Here is a 14,473-nt window from a genome sequence, read left to right as displayed (position 1 = left end):
GACGTGATGCTGAGAGTCACTCCCGCTCCTTCCATTATACATCAGTAACACACGAGGCAGTGATCAATAATGCTGTTCGCGACCATGGTGCCATCTCAGTGTCGAGCTCATCAGCGGCGACCATTTACTTATTCATCGCTTCGATCATTTATTAGTTCAGGGATTTGTATGATTAATCCGTGTCATGTTTCGAGACGCGCAAATGTGTGGCGTGATTCGCGTTATGGTGAAATGCAGCACCCGACGGGCTTGGGTCGGACTCGGAGTGTACTTACGCAGCAGAGGTGAAGTCGGCAGGTGTCAGGCCTGATATGCTCGCCCTGGGCAATGTGGGCGAAAAAAGGCCATTGAACCGTTGGAGTACTCTCTCTCTCTCTCTTTCCTTTTCTATCCAGTCACTCGATTTCTTCTGTTGCTGTCTGTGCGCTCATGCAGAATTAGCTTATTTGTCAGCGTGCTGCGCCTCAGAGCCCTGGTGCACATCTCCAAATCCATTTCCAGACACGCAGCACAAAGGACGTTGTCCTTATGTCATGACGACAAATTTGCTGAGCCTCCTGGATCCCAATGCAAGGCAGGAAAATGGTCCCATCGCTCCTGCGGAGGTCTACGGAGCACTAATGAATGGGCTTCTGGCTGCGAGGAGTTCTCATTGCACCTTTTTTATTATTATGATTATTACTATTGAGTGTAAGCTGTATTTTTCCGTTCTTTCGGCGAACCCAAGGTGCTCTGTAAACATGACTCATGCGCTCTGCTTCTACAGGAGAGCGATGACTTCTGGTACACGTGTATATATTCGGAGAACTACTTTTCACACAGTTTTCTGGCCTGAGCTGGTTCTCGAAAATACTTTATTAATGGCAGGAGTGGAGTTTTCCTTTCTTAAGGCTTGTTCACACAGGACGCAGTCTTGCTTTCTGAAACATCCAGACAGAATGTCGAATGATATAGAATGCAGAGGCCTCAAGACACATTTTTACAAGTTTAACTGCTTTTAACGTGACGGAGCATATTAAAAATGCACTGCTCAGGGTGCGAGATGTTTCCCACTGTGACCGGCTGATACTCGCTTAAAAACCAGCAAACCAGACCAGTCTGAGACCAGCAAACTGTTTTAGGCAGGTCTTAGCTATTTTGGTTTTCAACAGGCTAGGAGAACTTTTCATTTTGCCCAATGACATTTATTTTACACCTTCATAGCTCAGTTCAAAAAATGTTCCTTTCACCCGTTCGGTGCCCGTGCTCTGATGTATTTCCTTGCCATTTGACTCTGCTTCCTCCCTCTACGTGTCTGATGTCAGGAGCTGGATGTGGGGCTTCCTCAGCAGGTGTTGTTTTTTAATTGAATCCAAAATCTCTGCGGAGACCGTCCTCCTCCTCTCCGCCTTAAAGCAACAACAATAGCTGGTTACAGGGTAATAAATGGCTAAATCACGGCTGCTTTGTTTACTCATTTGTGACTGTCACGCCGCTCTCCTTTCATGAATTCCTGGATCTTTCGCCGTGTACTTCCCAAAGGTTCCACATCTGAAAAGCCACACAGTGTGAGCTGAAAAATGACTCTACGAGTTTTCTTTTTTTACCTTCAAGGGACTGTTAAAAATAGCCGGGAAAATCCATATGCTTTTGTAAGGGCAAGCTTATATGCATGTGTTTTAGCGTTCACCTGTTCCTCGTGACAACAAGCAACTCCATCCCCAGAAGCATTAGTGCAGACCAGAGGTACTAATGAACATCTCAGGCTTGGCACACATTTTATAGAACCAGTAGTGGCTTATAGAGCTCATTGGTCTCATCGCTTTATATACTTACTCTTCTGCCTAGGGTCCCTTTAAGGCAAGGCAAGCCTCTCAGCTGCCATCTTGGTAATTATTAGCTATAATGTATGTAGGTAATAGGCATGCAAGGACAGCTCCCATTTAGTTAAATGGGAAAAGAACGAAATCTGCAAACAGTGAGTTGAGATTATTTTAAATACATAGGTAACGCTTTACAATAAGGATTGTATTAGTTACATTAGGTAATTAATACTTCTACAACGATTGCTACTAATATGAATATTTTAAAGTATTTATATATTTTAAAATTAGACCATGGTCTGTTTGAATACTCCATTCTGATTGGCTGGAATGTGTGCATTCAAACCGTTTAATGCACAGGTAGTTTCAGTCAGTTGGATCAACATTTGAAATTAACTGGCGAAAATAACCTCATTTTCACCTGTCTGATAAAAAAACGACACTGTAAACATCAATAACAGCTTTAATTTGGCAAATGATCATGGTATAAGCGGGACTGTCCATGGCTAGCCGTGCATTAAAGGATTTTAATGCACTTTGCATAGCCTCCACATCGTGCATTAAAATCCTTTAATGCACAGCTAGTCGTGGATTATCCCTTACATATTTTGGTTAATATTTTATATATTATTATACTGTATACTGTATATATTAATCATATCATATAATCATCATTTTTTACAGTTTGTTTGTCAACTACAAATATAAATACCATTTCTATATACATTTTATCCTTTTTAATATTTTTGGAAATATGTTCGTTAATTATTTCAGCATTTACTAATACATATTCAAAGTTTTGGGGAAAAAAAGGAAGTTAAGTAACTTTTTTTTAAATGTTCACCCCAAAAGAACATTTTCATTTTGGGGTTCATTATCCCTTTGATGCACAATGAACTAACATTATTGACATTAACAAAGATTTATAAATGCTAAAAAAATACTAATTTTTCTGCATGTTAGCTAATGCCCTTATTAATATTAACAAAAACAAACCTTGTAGCAAGTGTTAAAATATTTTTAATAGGTTATCTGCGGTATCATTCATTTATACAGTACCTTAAATAATAAAAAAAGGATATTTTTCAAGCTGGCCTGGGAAGTATAGTGCTTGCAACATCAGGCTCATAGGTTTGATTCCCATGGAACACGGGTACTAATGAAAATGTAAATTTAAATATTTGTCTGTATATACAGTATGTCTTTGTGTGGTCGCTTGTTCTCTTTGAACTGTCTGATCTAGGGTTTAGGTAGTGGCGTATCATTCCCATGAAGCTCAGCATGTGACACGGTGACCCTCTGTGGTCGGCCCAGCCCGCTTGATTAATTAGCAGAGGAATGAGAATGTATAGAAAGGTGAGAGAGCGTCACACCCTCCTGATTCCTGCACGCGCACTCGATATCTTCACTCATCTACTGAAGAAAGTATGGCCTGTGTACAAAGAGACTGCCGCTTTTCTCTGGCTCTATTTTTAATGTCAGGCTGCGAGCACGCCAGCTGTGTGCAATAAGCAGCGGTGTTATGAACACTGTAATACTCGCTGATGGAACTCTATTAGAATCTGCTGTTCATTTCTCGGCGCGGAAGCTAACGAAGTCTTGTTATGAAACCCGCAGATAGATAATCCAGCCTCGCGATAGCCTGACCCGCAGGGCAGCCATTAATAATAATCTGCAGGATCTTATCTCGCTTAATAATGCAATTAGCGGCTGAGTGCATCGACTTGAGCTGTAATGTTTAGGGTCTGCAGTCCGGGGCAGGTGTTCCATCATTCTCTAATGTTCTGACAATTTACTGTCCGTGAATGAATTTCACAACAGCGTTCGGGTGGATGTAAACGATAAGCCTGATTTGTTTGCCGAAGGGCGCCGCGTCACGGAAACGCGGATTCGTCTTGTTTTCGTGTCACGTTTATTGATTACGTTTTATAATATGAACATATTGTGCAAAACACACCCGGGCTATTCCCCTAATAAATTCCCCCGACCAAGGTCGGGCTTTGTGGGCAGATCATGAGGTATAGATCAGCATAGCCGTTCCATTTGATGTATTTCTCTGACTTGTTATCTTTCTAAGCATCTGTTTCTTGTTACAAAGCGATGGCATGGTATCTGAAATGGAGACAGAGTTCCTAACCAGCCAGTTATGAGCATCAGAGGTTATTATTGATTAACTGTCTACTTTGTTATCCAGAGCCCTTTGTTTCCTCAAACTCTCTCGCACCACAGCGCTATGGCATTACAGCAGGTCAGTGCTCTCTCAAGAGCCATTCTGTTATCGTAGATATTTATTGTCTCTTTACACCACATCTAACACTGCTTTAATATGACATTGATTCCCCGGTGTGCGTCAGCCCCTTCAGTTTGAGATGCTACTGTTGGGCAGTTCCAGGATTACTGTTTGTGAGACTTTTAAAGGTATAGCTCACCCAAAAATGAAGATGTTGTCATCGCCCTAATCTCATTCCGGACCTGACGGATTTTCTTTCGTTTGTGAAGGTTGAACGGGGAATTTTTTCCGCATCTATAGTGTTTTTTTGCTATGTACTGCTTCTATAATGGTCAATGGGGACTGGAGCGTTTGTGCTTTTAAAAAGATGTAAAGGATCATAAAAGTGGTCGATGCATTTTCTGGTTTCACAAGATTTGGAATATTGCACAAAAGTCATAAAGACCACTTTGATTTTACGTTAAGATGCTGTGGTATCCTTTATGAAGCTTTGACGTCCCAGTCCCCATTCACTTTAAAGGCGGGGTAACCGATTTCCGAGTCGGGCCGAGTACCAAAACAACCTTGTAGCCAATCAGCAGTAAGGTGCACAGTGCACAGGATGGACATTAGCTGAGCCGAGCGCTGACGAAAGCAAAAGATGGGGGTAGAGGTATGTTTGTTTTGGTGATTTCAACAACAACAACGGCTAAGAGAAATCGGACACCCCGCCTTTACTTGAATCATGTTCACAGAATAAATCATATTGAATGAATTAGAAATTTTCCCCATTTGTGTTTTATGCAAAAAAGCCTTGCGTGTTTTGAGCAATATAAAGAAAGCAAAACACTTTTGCCCAAACCGATTCGTTTAAAACAAGTCACTATTGATTATTGTTAAAGACACTGCTCTTCTGGATTCTGCTCTACATCAGAACCTACAGCGTGCGATTCAATATAGCAATACATATGGGGCCAATGGGTTTTACGAACCCCTGCCAAGATTAGAGACCGACTGATCGAAGATCAGTCCTGCACGACACGACCCTGAGCGGAAATAGCTTTAATCTGTGTTGTCGTGAAAAATGAGGTTCGAGGAAGAAAAGAAAGAGAAAACAAACTTGTTATTCCGGCCTTTCCCTATTACTGATGTCTCGGCCTGGCATTGTCGAACAGGCAGGTGGCACATTATGCCAGTGGAAGAGAGATACCTGCTGGCAGAGCAGGCAGGCAGAAAGAGACAGAGTGAGAGAGACAGAGAGAACAAGGGTGAAGTGGTGGAAAAACGAGAGCTGAACAGAGAATGATGGAGTGCGTTTGAATGGTCAGGTAGTTAATGCTTTATGAGATTGGGCTGTGGAGGTGGTGGAATGCAGTGTGAGCAGTATTACGCCACATAAATCTGGAAGCCTGCTTTCCCTGCCTGCGTTTGCACTTAATTACCTGAGCCCTGTGCATACCTATAGCTCTTCCCTAATGGCTGGCTCTCATAGCCCCTCTCGTGCCACAGGCCACGGAGGTTGTGTGTGTGCGTGACATGCGTGAGAAGCTAGATGTGCCATATTAAAAAAAAAAAAATCCAAAAGTTTAATTACGTTATCTTAGATTAGGTACATACACACTGTGGCTAATTCACGGTTGAACCACTGCCATTAAAGGGAAAGTTCACCCAAAAATGAAAATTCTGTCATCATTTACTCACCCTCTTGTCGTTTCAAACCTGTATGACTTTCTTTCTTCTGCAGAAAAGAAGATATTTTAAAGAATGTTTTTAACTTAATTCAATTCTATTGTACAGACACAAAACCAATGCAAGTCAATGGGTACTGCCGTTGTTCGGTTACTAACATTCTTCAAAATATTTTCGTTTGCGTTCTGCAGAAGAAAGCAAGTCATACAAGTTTGAAATGACAAGAGTGGTAAGAGCATGGCGTTAACAACGCCAAGGTCGTGGGTTCGATTGCACATACTTAGAAACAAATGTATAGGATAATGCAATGTAAGTTGCTTTGGATAAAAGCGTCTGCCAAATGCATAAATGTAAATGATGACAGAGTTTTCAATTTTGGGTGAACTATCCCTTTAAAGGGGTCATACTGTATGGCGGAAGTATGTGTTTTTGGTGTGTTATAAGTTGCCCATGCATGTATTAGACACGTAAAATTGCACAAATGAAAGTGTGGGAACAAAAGATGCATTCTATCTAAAAGCGAATGCTCAACCAGACTTGCCTGAAACTCCTCGTGTAACCACACCCCTGCTAATCTACGTTACTTCGTAACATGATTTGACTAATACCGCCCAAATCTACACTTAGTTAATGTGGGCGTAATTGTAAATCTCATTGTATCGTCTGTCAGTACAATTGCTTTGGAACCTGATGTTCCGAATATGGTAAGAGGCGTTACATTTCTGTGAAATGCTTGCAGTATTCGACCAATCACTGCGCACTGGTGAACTGACCAATCATAGCACACCTCGCTTTTCAGAGCGATGAGCTTTGTAAAAAATCAGCACGTTTCATAGAGGCGGGGCAAAGAGGAGATACAAACATGCACGGTATGTGGAAAATACAGCGTTTTTTAAACTTTAAATGGTGTATACACATTGCATTACATCTAAAACAAACAATAATATTCGTTTTAGCCGTGCAATATGACTCCTTTAAAACATGGTATATAGGGTATAGAGCAGGGGTGTCCAAAGTCGGTCCTGGAGGGCCGGTGTCCTGCATAGTTTAGCTTCAACCCTAATCAAACACACCTGAACAGCTAATCAAGGTCTCACAAAGCAGACTAGAAACTTTCAAACAGGTGTGTTGAGCCAAGTTGGAGCTAAACTCTGCAGGACAGTGGCCCTCCAGGACCGACATTGGACACCCCTGGTATAGAGGGTCTGCATTGATGTCACTTTCCCACATGAACATGCCGGGACACGCTCCGTTGAGTGGTAAAACACTCAGCAACATGGCTGCATTCAATAGGAGAAACAAAGAAACCGGGACTAAAACACGCAATTATTTACAAGCAGCTGGACTCGAGGGTGAACCTTACGACCTACAAAGGAATCAGGTGTTCTTGGACACTCAAACGTTGCTTGGAATTGCGTTTCCTGATATTGCAACCATTCATGCCGAGTGTTTTACCACTCAAGCGGGCTTGTTCACGTGGGAAAGTGATGACACGTGCATACCCTCAATACAGCAAGTGGCTATTACCTCCCTAAATCATTTGCAAAATATCATTTTAGTTGTGATGTATGGACATTTTTATTATCTTATAATGATTGATACACTTGAAGTTATTCTAATTTGATTGTCTGATCATCCCTCCACTTTACAACTGAATGATTCTCTAGCCATTGTCAAAAAAACCTGTAATTGCTGAAAGTGCCTCTCCTAGATCTCCCCTAATCTGTCTCACCCGGGTCAGGTGTGTCTGGCCTCTGAAGCTGACAAGATCAGAATATCATGCATAAGATGGCTCTCGTGGTTTTGAGCTGCCCGTTATGGATTTAACGATTTCCCCGGTGCGGTGGCTTCAAACCCGGGATCTGTGTAACGCTGCCATCTTGAACGCCTCCCATTGACCTTGGAGATTATTGCTGGACTAGGCAGCAGAAAAGTTATGCTATATCTTAGTCAGGAGCTGTCTTCTATCAATGAGATGCTGTGTTGGCCATCGATCGGTTCTGTGCCAGGACACAGCGCTTGATTGATGCTTGGCGAGCGACAGACTGGTCTGCAAGACAGCCTTGGGAGAAAACAGAGGCGCTGTGCTTTTTCACCACCTAAAGTGTAATGGCTACAGTGATGCATGGAGACTATTTGACTGCAGCATCAACCCCCATAACCAATTACCGCAAGGTTTCTTTTATTATACATGCATTGTAGTTCTTTTATTGGTTTATTTTTTATTTGCTTTGTCTTTTGGGATGGCTGGTAGGAGGCTGGGCAACCCGGTGTGTTTCAAACTCTTCATAAATACCTCGTCTGTTTCTTAGTGATGGTTGGCATAAATGATATACTCGCTCTCAATGACAAACTGTATGTATCTTCTCATGAATATCACACTATCTGCCCTTCTCCAAACGGTTTCTTTATATATAATTTAACGACACCATCTTACAGGTCTTGAAACCTGTCAGTCTTTTAATGGCACCACATGCCAAGTAATGAGTGGCATTACCGCGGTCCCGCAGCGACACTGACCCACGCGCTCGTGTTATATAAAATACACATAAGAAGGTTAAAGAGTAAAGAATCCCCTGCAACTTCTTAAAAATTATACAAGATTTTAGGGTGGAATCAGTTCTTTTGTCGAATAGATGTTGTTTATTTTCACCCTCTGCTGTTGTTTATGGGTTGGGATGCCGTTTTTTTCTGTTTGGTGGATCAAAATGATGTATTTGTTTAGAACTGCATCTGTGAGTTTTTTGGGCTTGAACATCAAACACATCCACTGTCATTGGCTGATTTTGAGCCCGAATGAATTGTAGTGATTTTTCAACCGGGATGAGGGGTAACATCGAAAAGCCTTTGTGATGCCAGTCAGAGTGCGCCATAGTCGTTTAATTGCCGGAGCCTGTAGCTTTCTAAATGTGCCACAATTTCCAGACGTAGTAAAGATCTAAAGATCGCTTCTTTTCATCTTTGTATGTTTGTGCGCTTAATGGTGTGTGTGTGTGTGTGTGTGTGTGTGTGTGGTGGTCCTCTCTGACCCCAGTCTTGTTAAGGCAATGCCTCCATGTGGTCAGTTCACAGGAGAACACGGGTTGTCGGGTCAGGTCCGATCAATCAGCTTTGATCTTTAATAGACCCTCTCCCCAACCTCCTCAATTAGACCTCATGGGCCGGATTTTCCAATACAAGGTATCCCGAGGCCAGAAAAGGGATCACACTATTTGTGACTTCCACACACATACTCGGTCACTTTCAAACACATTCAATAGTGGGTCTTTCGTTATTAAGAACACCGGGGACCATATTCGCCAAGAATCGACACTTTCATCTAATTTACTTGCCACCCCGCAATCCAGTTTAACCAGGTGCCAAACACGCTGAAATAGATCTGCGCTGTGAGTGTTTAAATTAAGTAATTGTTATCCTTTTCAGCTAAAACACACCTCTTCGGGTTGTAAATTGGGCTTATTATAGATCTCGCTCCTTGTTTACAAACCACAGCGCTGTTTGCCTGGCAATGCCACCCACAGAAAATGGTGATAAAGAGATTTTTTTTGTTTTAGTGATTAGAACGGCAGGTGTTTATCAAATGAGAAAAGAGAGCATTATATTCAAACATATATCAAGAGGTCGCGCATTTTATTTGACCATTTGTTTTTTGGAAAATTGTGTATTTTGGGACGTTTTGCCCAAACTGCATAATTCTAGTGGTGTCTAGTCGCTGAAACAACACAGAGATTAAACTCATCCTATCAGTGACTGCAATTCATTCTTAGCAAATATGTTTTTATGTCCATGTTCATTGGTTAAAATATGATTTTAGCTATTTTTAAATAGTTTCACCTTCCATCAAATAAATCATAAAAGAATAAAAAAAGAATTGGATAAACTTGCATTAAAAAGCATTTTGATTGTATTGCCCATTCAAGTTTTTTTTGGTTGTATATTATGAGAGTGCTGCAAATTTTATTTCATTTTAATGAACATTGGCTACACCAAAAATGAGATGTTCACAGTTTATCGTCACTTTTGTCATTATATTATCGCACGCTATTTACATTCCTCCTTCAGGAGCGATTAGATTCTCTACCAGCTTTCACCACCTCGCGGGCGTGTGGAGTCTGTTTGGTTCTCAGGTACTGTCATTTTACACTCGCAGACAGTAAATGAAGACTGACAGGGGAGTCTGAACTCAAAGCATCTGTGACTCCTGACTCCTGGGACGCTCCTGGCAGCTGTGGGTGACAAACCAGGGCAGATCAAGAACGAGTGGCAATTTACCAGTTTTCTTTAGGAAAGAATCCTCACCAGCATACTAACTTCATTTCTTGTCGTTTGCCTCTTTTCTCCGATATCAACTTGCCGCTCTCGCTATACAATATAAATGAATCAAGTCGGGGAAGATCCTTTTTGATGCTTTTTGAGTGATGGTTGGAATGCGGTGGGCGGCGTATGCAGCTGTCAGAAATCTCTCTCTCGAAATTCAATTCAATTTAGGTGTGCTTCATTGGCATGACAGCTATTTTTTTCTTAATTAGCTGATAGACGCAGTTTGCGCTGTATTATGTATTGTGTGTTTCTTTTTGATTGCAATCTGATGTTTTTTATTGTATTTATTCCTAATTTTCCACCTTTCTCATTCAGGAAATAATATCGCAGATGTTTTAGGTGACTTGTGTTGTTAAACAGAAGTAAAATCAAAAAGAAATATTTAAAGTCACAGTGACAATGAGCCGGACAATGGCGTTGTCATGCATTTGCTTTACTGGTCCGAGATGTTTGGTCACTGATCAAAGAGCCTCGCGTTTTTGGTCACTACACACAAATTTGATACAAGTGGAAGGGAGAGCGAGAGAGCAAATGGGAGGGGGTTTCCAGCTGTCTCTGGTGGTATGCCAGGTGGGTTGACGTGGGGCTCTGAAGTGTTGGCGGGGAGCTAGCTGGGGACAAACCAGCGAAATGGCTCACCGGAGATATGCAAAACGCTAATGATCCTCACCCTCCCCCTGCCGGGACGGTTCTCTACGCCAGGCCCCTCCAAGTGGTCCGTTCCACTGGGGATTCTCACCAGCAGGCCCAGGTATCCATGATTGCTTTTTAATGTGTGGCTCTTGGCCAATGAGAGCAGGGATTTTCATCAAGTATGACTGCAGAAATATTAAACTAGCCTGGGATTATTTTTCAGTCACAGTTCATTAAACTGTAGAGGGAAGTAGAGCCAGGAGCCGCTCCTGCCTGCACAAGTTAGCCCAATTAGGGTTCTAATTTTTTATTAATACGCTTCAATGTTAAATAAACATGCAAACAGCTTTCGTGTTGTATGCCAATTAAACGCTGTTTTATTTGACTGCCACTTTAATCAGGTGGCTGCACAGGGGGAGGATATGGAGTTTAATTAAATTGTATTACTCTGCATTTCCTGTCAAGGCCTTTTTATGATTTCAAAGTAATCTATAAGGACATCAGCCATCGATTTGCTCATATTTGAATAAATTACGTCGCTTCGTAGCATTTCGAAACTCCACACGCGGGAGAATCGTAAAGCAAAAGGGCGGAAACAAAGAAACGAGCGGCGTGCGGCACGAGTCATTTTTTATCGCGCGGCAGAACAGCTTCCCCCACAAACAATAATCTCCCGCCGATGGCAGGGAGAAAGTTTCAAAAGCTCATTTTGCCGGATTTTATCGCTTCCCCTGCTCCATCAATATTGCCTTCTGGTTGATTTTTAATTTCAGGTTGGAGACCTCAGCATATTTAGTGCTCGGCTGATGACATTGTATTTATTTAGTGCTCTCGTCAATAGCTCGCTCAAGTGCAGAAGCCCCCCCCTCCTCGCCTTTGCTGGGTTCGGTACAGATAAGTCAAATTCTCAATGCACAAAAGTATTGTATTAGTTCTGTGCTTTACAGATATTAAAAGAATAGTTCCCGCACGTTTGAAAAGTCTCTCATAATTTACTCACCCTTATGCAGCTCCATACTGTATGTATAAAACTTTCTTCATAATGCAAATAATTTCATATTAAAATGCCGCCATGTTATCTTCTTGTACGGTACTCAATATGGTGATGCATATTGCATCACCATATGCATACATACAGTATATGTATACATACATCGTCATTAAAGTAATCCAAATGACTGCAGTGGGTTAATGTCTTCTGAAGCAAAACTATAGGTAGAGAGAATTATTTAGATAAATTAAAATAATAAAAATAATGGATATAACCTGACTGATCAGTTCTGACTTTTATCTCTTTTCAATCTTTCAAAAAAAAAACTTAGCTCTGTATACTGTGATAGGCTATATATGAGACCAATTTTCTTTTGTTGCACTTATGCTTTTTGTTGTCCTTATGTTGCTTCCATTGTTTACCTCATCTGTAAGTCGCTTTGGATAAAAGCGTCTGCTAAATGACTAAATGTAAATGTAAATATAATGATGTAATAATAATAATAATAAATAATTATTATGATGTTTATTATTTTTAGTATTCATATTATTATAATTAGTAGTAGTAATAGTAGCAGTAGTATTACTCGGAAGAGTACATTAAAAAACAACTAGTTAAACATCTAAACAACTTACCAATTTTAAAGAAAAGTTTTTAAAAGTTTGATAGACAATTGACCATTGCAACACCAATGCCCCCGTGGTGATATTAACAGCGTCCCACCGGCATGACTTCTCCTGATGCTGTATTTGTGTCTGTGCTCGTGGTCTCTCCAGGTTTCAGGAGAGTGGAGGTAGCAGCAAAGACACTGGCAGTGTGCGGTTATTAATGCCTTGCGTCCCTTGCAGCTATGTCTGCCGCCTCTGCTTCATGCTGTATTAATCAGAGCGCAGGCACGAACTGCCCCTCCAACTGCACATGATTAAGTGCGACTGGAGCAGTGTTTAACCAGATACGGCCACACTCCCTACTCTGAAACGAGGCTTCTGAGCATCCCTGGGGTAGACGAGGGGTAATGAATACATCGTTTGGAGAGGCATTGTGATGCCCTCGAGAGGCCTCGAGAAGTAGAGGGGTTTCTTTCTCTCCAGCCCCGGTGAAGCGGTCTCTGGCCCAGAAACGGGCAGGGTGGGATGGCCATATGGACAGGCTCGTGTGGCTGGTGTGTTTGGGTTGGATGGAAGTACTGACAGCGCTGCCCCGCGGAGTGGAAGGGCCACGTCTGCTGGTCTGGTATCAGAGCAATGCCAAAACAGATCCGGGTCAGTGTGGCTAAAGGAAGCGCGGGCCCAGGACAGGATGGGAACTGCCAGAGCTATAGGACCTGTGGGAGGAAGCTTCCAGTCAGGAGGAGGCAGGCATTTTGGGATTGCTAGGTACACTTCGGGGTCTTTCCTGTTGTTTCCTTGGCAAAAACAAAAGTAAGATTTGGATATTTGTGCAGTGTAGCGAGCAGTTATTGATATACATGGGCCTCAAATTTGGCCACTTGGCTGCCTTTAAAAATAAATGTCTTTGTATTATGACAAAATATTAAATCGAGTAATGTTTATTTTAAAGAAGTAAAGCAGAGTATTTCAAAGAAAGATTTGTTTGTCTGACAAAAAGTTTCTGTCTTTCAAACGTTATGGCACATGTCCATAGTTCATGTGAAGTACAGTACAGCTGTGCCAGTTTAAAGGGAATTGACATTCGCTAAAAATCACATTGCAAAAATGATTCAGAAAAGTAAAGTTAGTTGCGAGAAAAGCTCTAGTACAGACGGTTTCAGCGGCAACAACATAAACAAACGTTATGTGGTCCAACTTAACTTCTGGTAGACCTCCGCATAGAGTCAATAACTGTTCATTTAATTCAATACAATTAATATACAGTACAATTAAATATTGCTAATATTAAATATAAAATAAATTGTTATATTATAACCAAACACAGACTGGAAGTTAATTTCGGGCCAGACATGTTCGTCCAATGAAACCGTCTATCATGTTTTTGCAGTTGCCATATTGTCTTATCTAATGAAATGTATTCTTATATTTTAAGTGTGACTAAAGTTTCAAAATACTTTTCAGGTTAGGCTTTTGCAATGAATTTAATAAACCTTTTCCTTAAGTATTAAACAATATTAACATGCATTTTAGAACGTTGTTATCTGTTAACTCATATATAGATTTCTTGCTTTACTATAGTGTTATAGTGAAGCTGGAAAAACTTGCATCTCACTTGAGGTTTACTGTCGGGTATTTCCCTTCAGATCAGACAGGAATCATTTACGGTGTGTATTGTCATCCTTGCAGAGAAAAACGCAACGTAATGCAGTCTCAGTTTCAACTTGAACTCCTCCATTTATCTGCATGAGTGTGCAGCGATGCGCTGACGATCCCGAGCCGAAATGCGCTGATAGCAGATTTCGATGTGATGACACATTTTCTGCCTTAAATCAAACTGTTATTGCCTCCTTATCAGACCTCTCCTCACACATTGTTTGGGACAACTTTGACAATTTGCTCAGTTGTGAAAGCTCTTGTCAAATTTGCCAAAATGCGGGTCATGGAGAGTAAAGAAGAGAGAGAGAGTTAGGTTAGGAAAGGTTGTCAGAGCGAGCGGGAGAGGCTTTAAAGACAGAAGCGCACGTGAAAAAGACAGAGGGTTATAGCGGAGCAGCCTGGAGGGGTTGTTGTAATGTATCTGCAGTGTAGCATGTCAGAGCAACATTACTTTACTGCGTTCTCATCTTGCTGTCAATAATTAATCACAGGTGAGGCGTGGTGAGAAACATGCCCGCAGATGCCAAGCTAAAACGGTGCCAACAGACAGCAGGTAAACGAG

At 41.5% G+C, this 14,473-nt stretch overlaps 1 protein-coding gene across 7 annotated transcripts in view; it reads left to right on the top strand.

Annotated features, from left to right (window-relative positions):
- rbfox3a (RNA binding fox-1 homolog 3a) overlaps positions 1–14,473 on the top strand; it is a 402,031-nt gene that overhangs the window by 249,832 nt on the left and 137,726 nt on the right. The window lies entirely within an intron of this gene.

This window comes from Triplophysa rosa, linkage group LG18, assembly GCF_024868665.1.
Source record: "Triplophysa rosa linkage group LG18, Trosa_1v2, whole genome shotgun sequence".
NCBI lineage: Eukaryota > Metazoa > Chordata > Actinopteri > Cypriniformes > Nemacheilidae > Triplophysa > Triplophysa rosa.
This window is presented reverse-complemented; position numbering and strand designations above follow the sequence as displayed.